This window comes from Pseudophryne corroboree, chromosome 3, assembly GCF_028390025.1.
Source record: "Pseudophryne corroboree isolate aPseCor3 chromosome 3, aPseCor3.hap2, whole genome shotgun sequence".
NCBI classification, from domain to species: domain Eukaryota; kingdom Metazoa; phylum Chordata; class Amphibia; order Anura; family Myobatrachidae; genus Pseudophryne; species Pseudophryne corroboree.
The window spans coordinates 435,780,354-435,795,098 of NC_086446.1; the positions used below are offsets into that span (position 1 = coordinate 435,780,354).

The window sequence follows — 14,745 nt, forward strand, 5'->3', positions numbered from 1 at the left end:
TCATGTGTTGCTGGCACTGCTGGGGGGCAGGTCATGTGTAGCTGGCACGGCTGGGGAGCATATCATTTAGTGTTCCCGCTAGGCGTTTGTGGCTAGGCAATGTGTCTAACGTGCTCTGCCTGGCGCAAAGTGTCTAACGTGCTCTGCCTGGCGCAAAGTGTCTAACGTGCTCTGCCTGGCGTAAAGTGTCTAACGTGCTCTGCCTGGCGCAAAGTGTCTAGGAGGTTCTACCTGGTGCAGTGTGTATTAACTGCACTACTGTGTGGTGTAATGCGAATTGCCACTATTATGTGGCCACGCACCTTCCCCACGAAGCAACGCCCCTAAATTTTTGCTGCGCGCCTTCGGCGCGCACTGTCCATGCTTTACCATGTAGGTAGATGAGCAACAAGCATTACAGTATGTACATCATTTTGCCCTCCTAACTTAAAAATGTGCCCTCCCTGCCCTAAAAAGTGAACACTATCGTGTAGCTGGCACTGCTGGGGGGCATATTGTGTGTAGCTGGCACTGCTGGGGGGCATATCATGTCTATCTGGCACTGCACATTGTGTATCTGGCACTATACTGGAGACATTGGCCCTCATTCCGAGTTGTTCGCTCGGTATTTTTCATCGCATCGCAGTGAAAATCCGCTTAGTACGCATGCGCAATGTTCGCACTGCGACTGCGCCAAGTAACTTTACTATGATGAAAGTATTTTTACTCACGGCTTTTTCTTCGCTCCGGCGATCGTAATGTGATTGACAGGAAATGGGTGTTACTGGGCGGAAACACGGCGTTTCAGGGGCGTGTGGCTGAAAACGCTACCGTTTCCGGAAAAAACGCAGGAGTGGCCGGAGAAACGGTGGGAGTGCCTGGGCGAACGCTGGGTGTGTTTGTGACGTCAACCAGGAACGACAAGCACTGAAATGATCGCACAGGCAGAGTAAGTCTGGAGCTACTCTGAAACTGCTAACTCGTTTGTAATCGCAATATTGCGCGTACGTCGGTCGCAATTTTAAGAAGCTAAGATTCACTCCCAGTAGGCGGCGGCTTAGCGTGTGTAACTCTGCTACATTCGCCTTGCGAGCGAACAACTCGGAATGAGGGCCATTATGTGTATCTGACACTATACTGGAGACATAGTGTGTAAGGAACACTACTGTGGCTGTTATGTGTAAGGCTGCTAATTGTGTGCGTAGAGGGGGGGTGAAAACATATTTATTTATAGTCTAATAATATGAAGTTATGAGGCCAAGCCCACTTTCCAAGAGGCCACGCCCACTTTTCCTGGAGCGAGCGAGCCGAAGGCGCGCTCATGGGGGGGGGGGGCGCGTTTACATGTTTTCGCTCAGGGTGCTAGTAGGCCTGGAGCCGGCCCTGATTACATATTTACCACATGCTGATGTAATCAATTATGTGTCACAGGCAACGTTCTCAGATTGGCGTATCTGGAGAATCGCCACGTCTGGAGCGGGATGGGGGATGCGGATGCAGATGTGGGATGGATGCGGGATGGATAGCACACCTTTCTTCCGTTGGAGACACCCGCAATGGTGATATTGGCTGCAATCAGCTGCTGCTTCCAGCACACTGACACCCATGTGTATGTGGAGCCAGATTCTACCACCCGCTGCTGCTTGTATGACCCGTCTCAGTTTGCAGGTAATAGCCGCTCCGGTAGTCAGTTGGAGTAGCTGCAAATGGCTCGGCACTGAAGCACTGTAGCGGTCCGTAGCTCGGAGATACCAGCTCAATCGACAGGGATGACGTCAACGCGTTTCGTCCCATATAAACTCGGGACTTTCTCAAGATCCATCCCGCATGTCAGAATTAGACTGACTATTAATCATACCAGCGGCTTTTTGGAGCTACATGCAGGGTGAGCATACACTGGACAAATTATATCATCATCTCTGGTACTCTGTATATTCCCGCTGGATCGGGTAAATTACCTATAGAGTTGTTTCCTGTTTTCCAGGTGACTCATCACTGCTAGTAATTGATTACACTGCAAGACTCCAGCACTTCACTGTGTGTGCTCACTGCAGCAATTCTACTATTTTTATTATCAATTCGTGGCTGCCTTTATTGAAAGGAATAACACTGTTGCTATTTAGCAATTAATCTTGGCTCTGGTCCAGAACTGACTATTGATATCCAGCTCTGTTTTAATTTATATATTTTCTATTTATAAATTATACAGGTACAGTTGTTATTACAATTGCTATTACAAAGTTTATTTTAACTTTTTTATTAAAAGCAAGTTTCTCGTTTACGTAATGAATCCAAACATATTCTACACATATAGTGGAAAAGTAAATGATTAGTAAATATTGTCAGTACATCAAGCGCATATAATCTTTTGGTTGTGTATTTGTTTCTTTTTGGGGCTCTGCAAAAAGTTCTTCATTACTTGCAGCTGATGATCATCTGACCTTGGTAAATATTCAGCAAAATTGCGCCGGGAGATAGGGTGTAGTAAATAGGTGTAGTAAAGTGTTTTATGTGAGGTGAGACAGCCTTGGGCAAGGAGGAGTGTTGAAGCCTCTGTCCTTGTACTAGAACATGCCAAGCACTAGGAGTCTGCAAGGAGGTGTGACCTCCAACCTGGGGGTAAATTTACTAAGATGGGAGTTCTATTTAAGATGGGATGTTGCCCGTAACAACCAATCAGATTCCAGGTATTATCTTCTACAAGGTACTAGATAAATGAGAAGTAGAAGCTGATTGGTTGCTATGGGCAACATCCCATCTTAAATAGAACTCCCATCTTAGTAAATTTACCCCCTGATGTAATATTGCACATGAGCAGACTGCATCCATCTTTACTGTGAAAGAGTATCACAGTACTGCACACACATGCAGTACTTAGCTCCTAGAGGTGAGACACCCAGATTTATGCTATTACCCTCTTTTTACCCCTGCATTACCACCAGGGTCGGACTGGACATCTGGGGTTTGTCAATGTTATATTATTTGTTGAAGCATTCAACTGGTCATTTGTGTCAATGGAGGTGTACTTCAATAAACCAGGTAGGTGGTGAGTGACCAAAACTCTCCAGGAAGTAATATTTAAATATTTGCTGCAAATATGGAAATTTCAATGTAAATCAGTTAAAATTGCCAGTGTAATGTTTGTCTTTGGAGAAACAGAGAAACAATGTGTCTGTGAGCAGTTCATTTTCAGTTAAAAATTGCTGTTTTTCAAACAAAGTAAATATTGTAAGTGTTGGAAAAGTATTTTGTGACTTGAGCTGTGTTAATACTGTGGGGACTATATCCTATTAGGCCCAGGGTTTAAAGCTAGCGTGAAAGACATAAGGTCCTGGTGCCAAGACCAATAAGTAGTTATAATGCTGGTTGTTTTTCATAAGAACAGATGTGTCAAGAGGGGTTCACTATGGTATGCCGGCGGACGGGCTCCCGGCGACCAGCATACCGGCGCCGGGAGCCCGACCGCCGGCTTACAGACAGTGTGGCGAGCGCAAATGAGCCCCTTGCGGGCTCGCTGCGCTCGCCACGCTACGGGCACGGTGGCGCCACGCTATTTTATTCTCCCTCAAGGGGGGTCGTGGACCCCCACGAGGGAGAACAATTGTCGGTATGCCGGCTGTCGGGATCCCGGCGCCGGTATACTGTGCGCCGGGATCCCGTCAGTCGCCATACTGAAGACCACCCGTCAAGAGGCCAGTCTCATGGTGGAGACCTATAAAATCATAGCTGGGGTTTGTGGTTTGAAAATAAAGCTAATTTGTTATGGCATTTTAACATTTATGGAGAACTTTTGTGTTTTGTTGGGAGTATGAGCCTTTTAAATTTCCTAAGTTGCAAAGTGATGTTTCAAAGAAGCAGACTTTAAAAATAAATAAAATTAATTTAATAAGATTTGTTGTTAGTGTAAAACTGTGATGCTGTGTCTACATGGAGTGAACTATGTGACTATAGAAGAGTTTGACCATATTTCCCAATTGTAAAGTATAATAGAAAATGCTGGTGCTATTTAACCACTTAACCAACGATTTATTTCGCCAAAAACTGCTCCGAAATTGTCAGGTTTTTTTTTTAATGAGTGAATTAGGTGAAGAACATGAATTTAACCCTATCCCAAGTGATTTTAGTTAAAAAAAAAAAAAATTGATCGGGAACATCGCGACCATCGGAACATCGGCAACAAAGCCGGGACAGCCTGCAGGTATACAGGGGTGATCTGGGGGTGGCTTGGGAGGGTTAATTTACACTCCCCAGTGGCTACCATTGTCTGCATCTGCTGGAGGGGGGGATCCTGCCGTGCTGACCAATCAGCAGTGATCGGCAGAACGGCAATTAGTGAGGGAGAATGCAGGGAGGCAGAGGAACCTTCTGGTCCCTCTGACAGCAGCAGCTAACACTCTCTATCTGACTGGTCGCATCCTGTGTGACCAGGTCAGATAAAGCACCTGATGTGACCATGCCAGGCAAGTGGTTAAGTAAACTCGTCATCCACAGCTGGTTGGTTAAATACCTTATGTGAACTATACTAATTAGTAGTGATGTGCACCGGAAATTTTTCGGGTTTTGTGTTTTAGTTTTGGGTTCGGTTCCGCGGCCGTGTTTTGGGTTCGGACGCGTTTTGGCAAAACCTCACCGAAATTTTTTTGTCGGATTCGGGTGTTTTTTTTAAAAAAAACCTAAAAAACAGCTTAAATCATAGAATTTGGGGGTCATTTTGATCCCATAGTATTATTAACCTCAATAACCATAATTTCCACTCATTTTCAGTCTATTCTGAACACCTCACATCTCACAATATTATTTTTAGTCATAAAATTTGCACCGAGGTCGCTGGATGGCTAAGCTAAGCGACCCTAGTGGCCGACACAAACACCTGGCCCATCTAGGAGTGGCACTGCAGTGTCAGACAGGATGGCCCTTCAAAAAAATTGTCCCCAAACAGCACATGATGCAAAGAAAAAAAAGAGGCGCAATGAGGTAGCTGTGTGACTAAGATAAGCGACCCAAGTGGCCGACACAAACATCTGGCCCATCTAGGAGTGGCACTGCAGTGTCACGCAGGATGGCCCTTCAAAAAAATACTCCCCAAACAGCACATGACGCAAAGAAAAAAAGAGGCGCAATGAGGTAGCTGTGTGACTAAGCTAAGCGACCCTAGTGGCCGACACAAACACCTGGCCCATCTAGGAGTGGCACTGCAGTGTCACGCAGGATGGCCCTTCAAAAAAATACTCCCCAAACAGCACATGATGCAAAGAAAAATGAAAGAAAAAAAGAGGAAGGTCAGGCATCGCAACCGACACAATTGGACTCTCCTTGGGGATTTGTGATTTCGAAGAACGCACAGTTCTTTGCTGTGCTTTTGCCAGCTTAAGTCTTTTCTTTTTTCTAGCGAGAGGATGAGTGCTTCCATCCTCATGTGAAGCTGAACCACTAGCCATGAACATAGGCCAGGGCCTCAGCCGTTCCTTGCCACTCCGTGTCGTAAATGGCATATTGGCAAGTTTACGCTTCTCCTCAGACGCTTTTAATTTTGATTTTTGGGTCATTTTACTGATCTTTTGTGTTTTGGATTTTACATGCTCTGTACTATGACATTGGGCATCGGCCTTGGCAGACGACGTTGATGGCATTTCATCGTCTCGGCCATGACTAGTGGCAGCAGCTTCAGCATGAGGTGGAAGTGGATCTTGATCTTTCCCTATTTTTTTAACCTCCACATTTTTGTTCTCCATATTTTAATGCGCACAACTAAAAGGCACCACAGGTATACAATGTAGATGGATGGATAGTATACTTATGGACGACGAGTGACGACACAGAGGTAGGTACAGCAGTGGCCTACCGTACTGCTATATACAGTATAATAAATGGACCTGGTGGACACTGTCAGCAAACTGCTAAACTAGTATAAAGAAAAAAAGCCACCACAGGTATACAATGTAGATGGATGGATAGTATACTTATGGACGAGTGACTGACGACACAGAGGTAGGTACAGCAGTGGCCTACCGTACTGCTATATACAGTATAATGGACCTGGTGGACACTGTCAGCAGACTGCTAAACTAGTACTACTAGTATAAAGAAAAAAAGCCACCACAGGTATACAATGTAGATGGATGGATAGTATACTTATTATTATTAATGGATGACGAGTGACTGACGACACAGAGGTAGGTACAGCAGTGGCCTACCGTACTGCTATATACAGTATAATGGACCTGGTGGACACTGTCAGCAGACTGCTAAACTAGTACTACTAGTATAAAAAAAAAAAGCCACCACAGGTATACAATGTAGATGGATGGTAGTATACTTATGGACGACGAGTGACGACACAGAGGTAGGTACAGCAGTGGCCTACCGTACTGCTATATACAGTATAATGGACCTGGTGGACACTGTCAGCAGACTGCTAAACTAGTACTACTAGTATAAAGAAAAAAAGCCACCACAGGTATACAATGTAGATGGATGGATAGTATACTTATTATTATTAATGGATGACGAGTGACTGACGACACAGAGGTAGGTACAGCAGTGGCCTACCGTACTGCTATATACAGTATAATGGACCTGGTGGACACTGTCAGCAGACTGCTAAACTAATATAAAAAAAAGCCACCACAGGAGTGTTTTTCAGGCAGACAAACGTATACTGGTGGTCACTGTCAGCAAAACTGTGCACTGTACTCCTGCTATAGCTGCGCCCCAGTCCCCACAATTAAGCAGTGTGAGCACTCAGCACAGATATATCATGCAGCACACTGAGCACAGTGATGGTATGGAGCGTTTTTTTCAGGCAGAGAACGGATAAAAAAAAACTGGTGGTCACTATCAGCAAAACTCTGCACTCTACTCCGAGTCCTAACAGCTGCTCCCCAATCCTCCCCACAATTAGTAATAAAACAAGCAATCAACTGTCTCTTCTACAATTATAAACGGAGAGGACGCCAGCCACGTCCTCTCCTTATCAATCTCAATGCACGTGTGAAAATGGCGGCGACGCGCGGCTGCTTATATAGAATCCGAATCTCGCGAGAATCCGACAGCGGGATGATGACGTTCGGGCGCGCTCGGGTTAGCCGAGCAAGGCGGGAAGATCCGAGTCTGCTCGGACCCGTGTAAAAAAAGGTAAAGCTCGGGTGGGTTCGGTTTCTCGGAAACCGAACCCGCTCATCACTACTAATTAGTATTACATATGTGGTCACAGAAAAAATTCTATTTATTTTCTAGATTCATTCAGACTGACAGTATATTTATATTTTGAAAACAAATAAAAATCATAAAAATGCTTAAATAAAACCTCTTTATACCTTATCTGATTTTCTTGGGTTATAATTAGACTGACCATATTATCCCTTTTTTTTTTATATTGACAATTTTTTTTTTCAGGAAGAATTGACAAAACATATAAAACATACAAAACATACAAAAGTAAGGTACAATGTGACATAATCGTAATACCAGCATCAACAAACTACCTACCACTCCTATCGTCAGGCACTGCCAAACAAACATATTTCCAATCTCTCATCTCTTATCATGCCAACAACCCCAAGCGACTTTTTAATACATTTAAATCACTTCTTTACCCTCCCTCACCTCCCCCACTAGCTACTATCCGTGCACAAGAACTTGCTTCCTACTTCAAGGATAAGATTGATAAAATCCGAGATGAAATGGTATGCTCTAACTCAGCCAGTAACCTGCTCAATTCCCTACCTGAACCCTCTGGCACTTTCTCTTCATTTGATCCCACAAGTGAAGATGAAGTATCAACACTCTTTTCATCCTCTTACTCCACTACCTCTCCTCTTGATCCTATACCCTCACAGGTCAGTAAAACTTTGTCTCCTGTGCTTATCCCAACCTTAACTAAAATCTGTAATCTCTCTCTCTCTACTGGTATCTTTCCCTCTTTGTTTAAACATGCAGTCATTACTCCCATTCTAAAAAAACACAACTCTGACCCAAACACACTCTCTAACTACCGTCCCATTTCTCAGCTACCCAGTCCCTCCAAGCTACTTGAGAGGCTTGCCTACACTCGCCTTACACACTTTCTTAACTCGCACAACTTATTGGATCCACTTCAGTCAGGCTTTCGTGCCCAACACTCCACAGAGACGGCACTGACCAAAGTAGTGAATGATCTAGTCACTGCTAGATCAAAAGGCCATTACACACTACTTATTCTTCTAGATCTCTCTGCTGCTTTTGACACTGTTGACCACTCTCTTCTCATACAAACACTACAATCCCTAGGTCTTCAGGACACAGCCCTTTCTTGGTTCTCATCCTACCTATCTAATCGCTCTTTCAGTGTTCACTTCTCTGATTCTACCTCATCTTCTCTTCTCTTCTTCTCTTCTCCTCTCTTGGTAAACTAATCAGCTCCTTTGGATTTCAGTATCATTTGTATGCTGATGATACTCAAATCTACCTATCCTCCCCAGATTTGTCACCACCAGTATTGGCTCGTGTCACTGGATGCCTGTCTGCCATTTCATCTTGGATGTCATCTCGCCACCTCAAACTCAACATTTCCAAAACCGAATTAATTATTTTCCCACCAGCTAAGAGTAGTTACCAACCTGATATCTCTATAACTGTTGACAATGCAACTATCCACCCCACCCCACAAGCTCGTTGCCTAGGTGTCACCCTTGACTCTGAACTGTCCTTTGTTCCACACATTCAATCTGTCTCTAAATCATGTTACATGCACCTTAAAAACATATCCAAAATACGCCTTTATCTTACACAAGACACTGCAAAAACTCTAATCCATGCACTCATCATCTCCCGCATTGATTATTGTAATAGTCTCCTTACTGGTCTTCCCAAACATAGGCTATCACCACTTCAATCCATTTTAAATGCAGCTGCAAGGCTAATCTTCCTCGCCAGACGTTCTTCATCTGCTGATCCGCTCTGTCAGTCCCTCCATTGGTTACCGGTATTCTACCGTGTCAAATATAAAATACTTTTACTTACATACAAGGCTATTAACCAAACTGCACCATCATACATCTCCTCACTCATCTCAAAATATCTCCCTACCAGACCTCTCCGCTCTGCACAAGATCTGCGTCTCTCATCCACATGTATTACCTGTTCCCACTCAAAATTACAGGACTTTACCCGGGCTTAACCCACTCTGTGGAATGCACTCCCACGCACAATAAGACTCTCCTCTAGTCTCCAAACCTTTAAACGTTCTCTGAAAACTCATCTCTTCAGACAAGCCTACCAAATTTCAGACCCACACACATAACCTTCACAGCTTCCCTATCAAGTTACATCCCCTCTGTACAGTCCACATAAACTCACATTTTGTCTTCCAACATTGCTGGGTGATCATATCATATACAACCCATTAAGAACCTAGCAACCTGGGGAACCATTATGTGACAGGTAGCATCTATCCTTGTGTATCAATGCCTATTTCCCTATAGATTGTAAGCTTGCGAGCAGGGCCTTCCTACCTCTGTCTGTCTGTCTGTCTTTGCCCAGTTTTGTTCTATAATTGTTGTTCTAATTGTAAAGCGCAACGGAATATGCTGCGCTAAATAAGAAACTGCTAATAAATAAATAAATAAACAAACAGTAGGTGCATTAAGACCAATACAGTCAAAGAGAGTATAGACCAGGGCTGGCCAAACCGGTCCTCGAGATCTACCAACAGTTCATGTTTTCCAGGCCTCCTGGAGATCTGTAGAATTGTCAGTTAGGAATGAATGCAGCACATCTTAATTAGTAATCACAACACCTGTGCTCCAGCTAGGTGGTCTGGAAAATGTGAAGTGTTGGTAGATCTTAAGGACTGGTTTGGCCAGCCCTGGTATAGACCATATGAGCAGAGAGCAGATAGAAAATATGATTAAGGCTATGGAGATGTTATGCAGGTAAAGCCAAAATGGCAGAATACCAATGTGAAACTGCAAAAGCACCATGTATCCAGAGGCATATGACTATTAGGAGAACAATGGATATAATGTAGCATTGAGATTCTGCATCATACGTCTAAATAGATGACTACTGCACATTAATACGGCAATCACATCAAAAACAACCTAAAGAACCAAAAAAGAATAAGAGGATAGTGGACAAATAAAGTAAGGAAAGAGGAAAGAAGGAAAAGAAGGGGAGAATCAGAAACACAAAGGGATGCATACTGTGTACACGGACATGAAGAGCAGGGACAAATAGAGAGACAGGGATATGCCTGACTTATGATATAGCATTCATAGTATACAATAGACTGTAGTGAAAATCACCCGGAACCTTAAGGGCAAACAACATTTTTTTTAGAGATGATTCTAGTTGTCTGTGCAAATACCAAGTAGTAGTTTCAAATAGCTTATATATATATGCGTCTGTGTATCATCATCCAAAGCGAAAAATGTAACATCCCCACTTTTTATTAAAGAAAAGGACTCCCTTCTCAATATCGGGAAGGGTGGCTCTCCTCTCCAAGTATATAATACGAAGGATCATATTTTTAGTAGAGATGAGCGCCTGAAATTTTTCGGGTTTTGTGTTTTGGTTTTGGGTTCGGTTCCGCGGCCGTGTTTTGGGTTCGACCGCGTTTTGGCAAAACCTCACCGAATTTTTTTTGTCGGATTCGGGTGTGTTTTGGATTCGGGTGTTTTTTTAAAAAAACACTAAAAAACAGCTTAAATCATAGTATTTGGGGGTCATTTTGATCCCATATTATTATTAACCTCAAAAACCATAATTTCCACTCATTTTCAGTCTATTCTGAATACCTCACACCTCACAATATTATTTTTAGTCCTAAAATTTGCACCAAGGTCGCTGGATGACTAAGCTAAGCGACACTAGTGGCCGACACAAACACCTGGCCCATCTAGGAGTGGCACTGCAGTGTCACGCAGGATGTCCCTTCCAAAAAACCATCCCCAATCAGCACATGACGCAAAGAAAAAAAGAGGCGCAATGAGGTAGCTGACTGTGTGAGTAAGATAAGCGACCCTAGTGGCCGACACAAACACCGGGCCCATTTAGGAGTGGCACTGCAGTGTCACGCAGGATGTCCCTTCCAAAAAACCCTCCCCAATCAGCACATGACGCAAAGAAAAAAAGAGGCGCAATGAGGTAGCTGACTGTGTGAGTAAGATTAGCGACCCTAGTGGCCGACACAAACACCGGGCCCATTTAGGAGTGGCACTGCAGTGTCACGCAGGATGTCCCTTCCAAAAAACCCTCCCCAATCAGCACATGACGCAAAGAAAAAAAGAGGCGCAATGAGGTAGCTGACTGTGTGAGTAAGATTAGCGACCCTAGTGGCCGACACAAACACCGGGCCCATTTAGGAGTGGCACTGCAGTGTCACGCAGGATGTCCCTTCCAAAAAACCCTCCCCAATCAGCACATGACGCAAAGAAAAAAAGAGGCGCAATGAGGTAGCTGACTGTGTGAGTAAGATTAGCGACCCTAGTGGCCGACACAAACACCGGGCCCATTTAGGAGTGGCACTGCAGTGTCACGCAGGATGTCCCTTCCAAAAAACCCTCCCCAATCAGCACATGACGCAAAGAAAAAAAGAGGCGCAATGAGGTAGCTGACTGTGTGAGTAAGATTAGCGACCCTAGTGGCCGACACAAACACCGGGCCCATTTAGGAGTGGCACTGCAGTGTCACGCAGGATGTCCCTTCCAAAAAACCCTCCCCAATCAGCACATGACGCAAAGAAAAAAAGAGGCGCAATGAGGTAGCTGACTGTGTGAGTAAGATTAGCGACCCTAGTGGCCGACACAAACACTGGGCCCATTTAGGAGTGGCACTGCAGTGTCACGCAGGATGTCCCTTCCAAAAAACCCTCCCCAATCAGCACATGACGCAAAGAAAAAAAGAGGCGCAATGAGGTAGCTGACTGTGTGAGTAAGATTAGCGACCCTAGTGGCCGACACAAACACCGGGCCCATTTAGGAGTGGCACTGCAGTGTCACGCAGGATGTCCCTTCCAAAAAACCCTCCCCAATCAGCACATGACGCAAAGAAAAAAAGAGGCGCAATGAGGTAGCTGACTGTGTGAGTAAGATTAGCGACCCTAGTGGCCGACACAAACACCGGGCCCATTTAGGAGTGGCACTGCAGTGTCACGCAGGATGTCCCTTCCAAAAAACCCTCCCCAATCAGCACATGACGCAAAGAAAAAAAGAGGCGCAATGAGGTAGCTGACTGTGTGAGTAAGATTAGCGACCCTAGTGGCCGACACAAACACCGGGCCCATTTAGGAGTGGCACTGCAGTGTCACGCAGGATGTCCCTTCCAAAAAACCCTCCCCAATCAGCACATGACGCAAAGAAAAAAAGAGGCGCTATGAGGTAGCTGACTGTGTGAGTAAGATTAGCGACCCTAGTGGCCGACACAAACACCGGGCCCATTTAGGAGTGGCACTGCAGTGTCACGCAGGATGTCCCTTCCAAAAAACCCTCCCCAAACAGCACATGACGCAAAGAAAAATAAAAGAAAAAAGAGGTGCAAGATGGAATTGTCCTTGGGCCCTCCCACCCACCCTTATGTTGTATAAACAAAACAGGACATGCACACTTTAACCAACCCATCATTTCAGTGACAGGGTCTGCCACACGACTGTGACTGATATGACGGGTTGGTTTGGACCCCCCCCAAAAAAGAAGCAATTAATCTCTCCTTGCACAAACTGGCTCTACAGAGGCAAGATGTCCACCTCATCATCACCCTCCGATATATCACCGTGTACATCCCCCTCCTCACAGATTATCAATTCGTCCCCACTGGAATCCACCATCTCAGCTCCCTGTGTACTTTGTGGAGGCAATTGCTGCTGGTCAATGTCTCCGCGGAGGAATTGATTATAATTCATTTTAATGAACATCATCTTCTCCACATTTTCTGGATGTAACCTCGTACGCCGATTGCTGACAAGGTGAGCGGCGGCACTAAACACTCTTTCGGAGTACACACTTGTGGGAGGGCAACTTAGGTAGAATAAAGCCAGTTTGTGCAATGGCCTCCAAATTGCCTCTTTTTCCTGCCAGTATAAGTATGGACTGTGTGACGTGCCTACTTGGATGCGGTCACTCATATAATCCTCCACCATTCTTTCAATGGTGAGAGAATCATATGCAGTGACAGTAGACGACATGTCCGTAATCGTTGTCAGGTCCTTCAGTCCGGACCAGATGTCAGCATCAGCAGTCGCTCCAGACTGCCCTGCATCACCGCCAGCGGGTGGGCTCGGAATTCTGAGCCTTTTCCTCGCACCCCCAGTTGCGGGAGAATGTGAAGGAGGAGATGTTGACAGGTCGCGTTCCGCTTGACTTGACAATTTTCTCACCAGCAGGTCTTTCAACCCCAGCAGACTTGTGTCTGCCGGAAAGAGAGATCCAAGGTAGGCTTTAAATCTAGGATCGAGCACGGTGGCCAAAATGTAGTGCTCTGATTTCAACAGATTGACCACCCGTGAATCCTTGTTAAGCGAATTAAGGGCTCCATCCACAAGTCCCACATGCCTAGCGGAATCGCTCCGTGTTAGCTCCTCCTTCAATGTCTCCAGCTTCTTCTGCAAAAGCCTGATGAGGGGAATGACCTGACTCAGGCTGGCAGTGTCTGAACTGACTTCACGTGTGGCAAGTTCAAAGGGCATCAGAACCTTGCACAACGTTGAAATCATTCTCCACTGCGCTTGAGACAGGTGCATTCCACCTCCTATATCGTGCTCAATTGTATAGGCTTGAATGGCCTTTTGCTGCTCCTCCAACCTCTGAAGCATATAGAGGGTTGAATTCCACCTCGTTACCACTTCTTGCTTCAGATGATGGCAGGGCAGGTTCAGTAGTTTTTGGTGGTGCTTCAGTCTTCTGTACGTGGTGCCTGTACGCCGAAAGTGTCCCGCAATTTTTCTGGCCACCGACAGCATCTCTTGCACGCCCCTGTCGTTTTTTAAATAATTCTGCACCACCAAATTCAAGGTATGTGCAAAACATGGGACGTGCTGGAATTTGCCCATATTTAATGCACACACAATATTGCTGGCGTTGTCCGATGCCACAAATCCACAGGAGAGTCCAATTGGGGTAAGCCATTCCGCGATGATCTTCCTCAGTTGCCGTAAGAGGTTTTCAGCTGTGTGCGTATTCTGGAAACCGGTGATACAAAGCGTAGCCTGCCTAGGAAAGAGTTGGCGTTTGCGAGATGCTGCTACTGGTGCCGCCGCTGCTGTTCTTGCGGCGGGAGTCCATACATCTACCCAGTGGGCTGTCACAGTCATATAGTCCTGACCCTGCCCTGCTCCACTTGTCCACATGTCCGTGGTTAAGTGGACATTGGGTACAACTGCATTTTTTAGGACACTGGTGAGTCTTTTTCTGACGTCCGTGTACATTCTCGGTATCGCCTGCCTAGAGAAGTGGAACCTAGATGGTATTTGGTAACGGGGGCACACTGCCTCAATAAATTGTCTAGTTCCCTGTGAACTAACGGCGGATACCGGACGCACGTCTAACACCAACATAGTTGTCAAGGCCTCAGTTATCCGCTTTGCAGCAGGATGACTGCTGTGATATTTCATCTTCCTCGCAAAGGACTGTTGAACAGTCAATTGCTTACTGGAAGTAGTACAAGTGGGCTTACGACTTCCCCTCTGGGATGACCATCGACTCCCAGCAGCAACAACAGCAGCGCCAGCAGCAGTAGGCGTTACACGCAAGGATGCATCGGAGGAATCCCAGGCAGGAGAGGACTCGTCAGAAT

General features: G+C 45.5%; 1 protein-coding gene across 3 annotated transcripts in view; it reads right to left on the minus strand.

Moving 5' to 3' along the window:
* Positions 1 to 14,745, minus strand: part of ST6GALNAC1 (ST6 N-acetylgalactosaminide alpha-2,6-sialyltransferase 1) — a 315,054-nt gene that overhangs the window by 223,374 nt on the left and 76,935 nt on the right. The window lies entirely within an intron of this gene.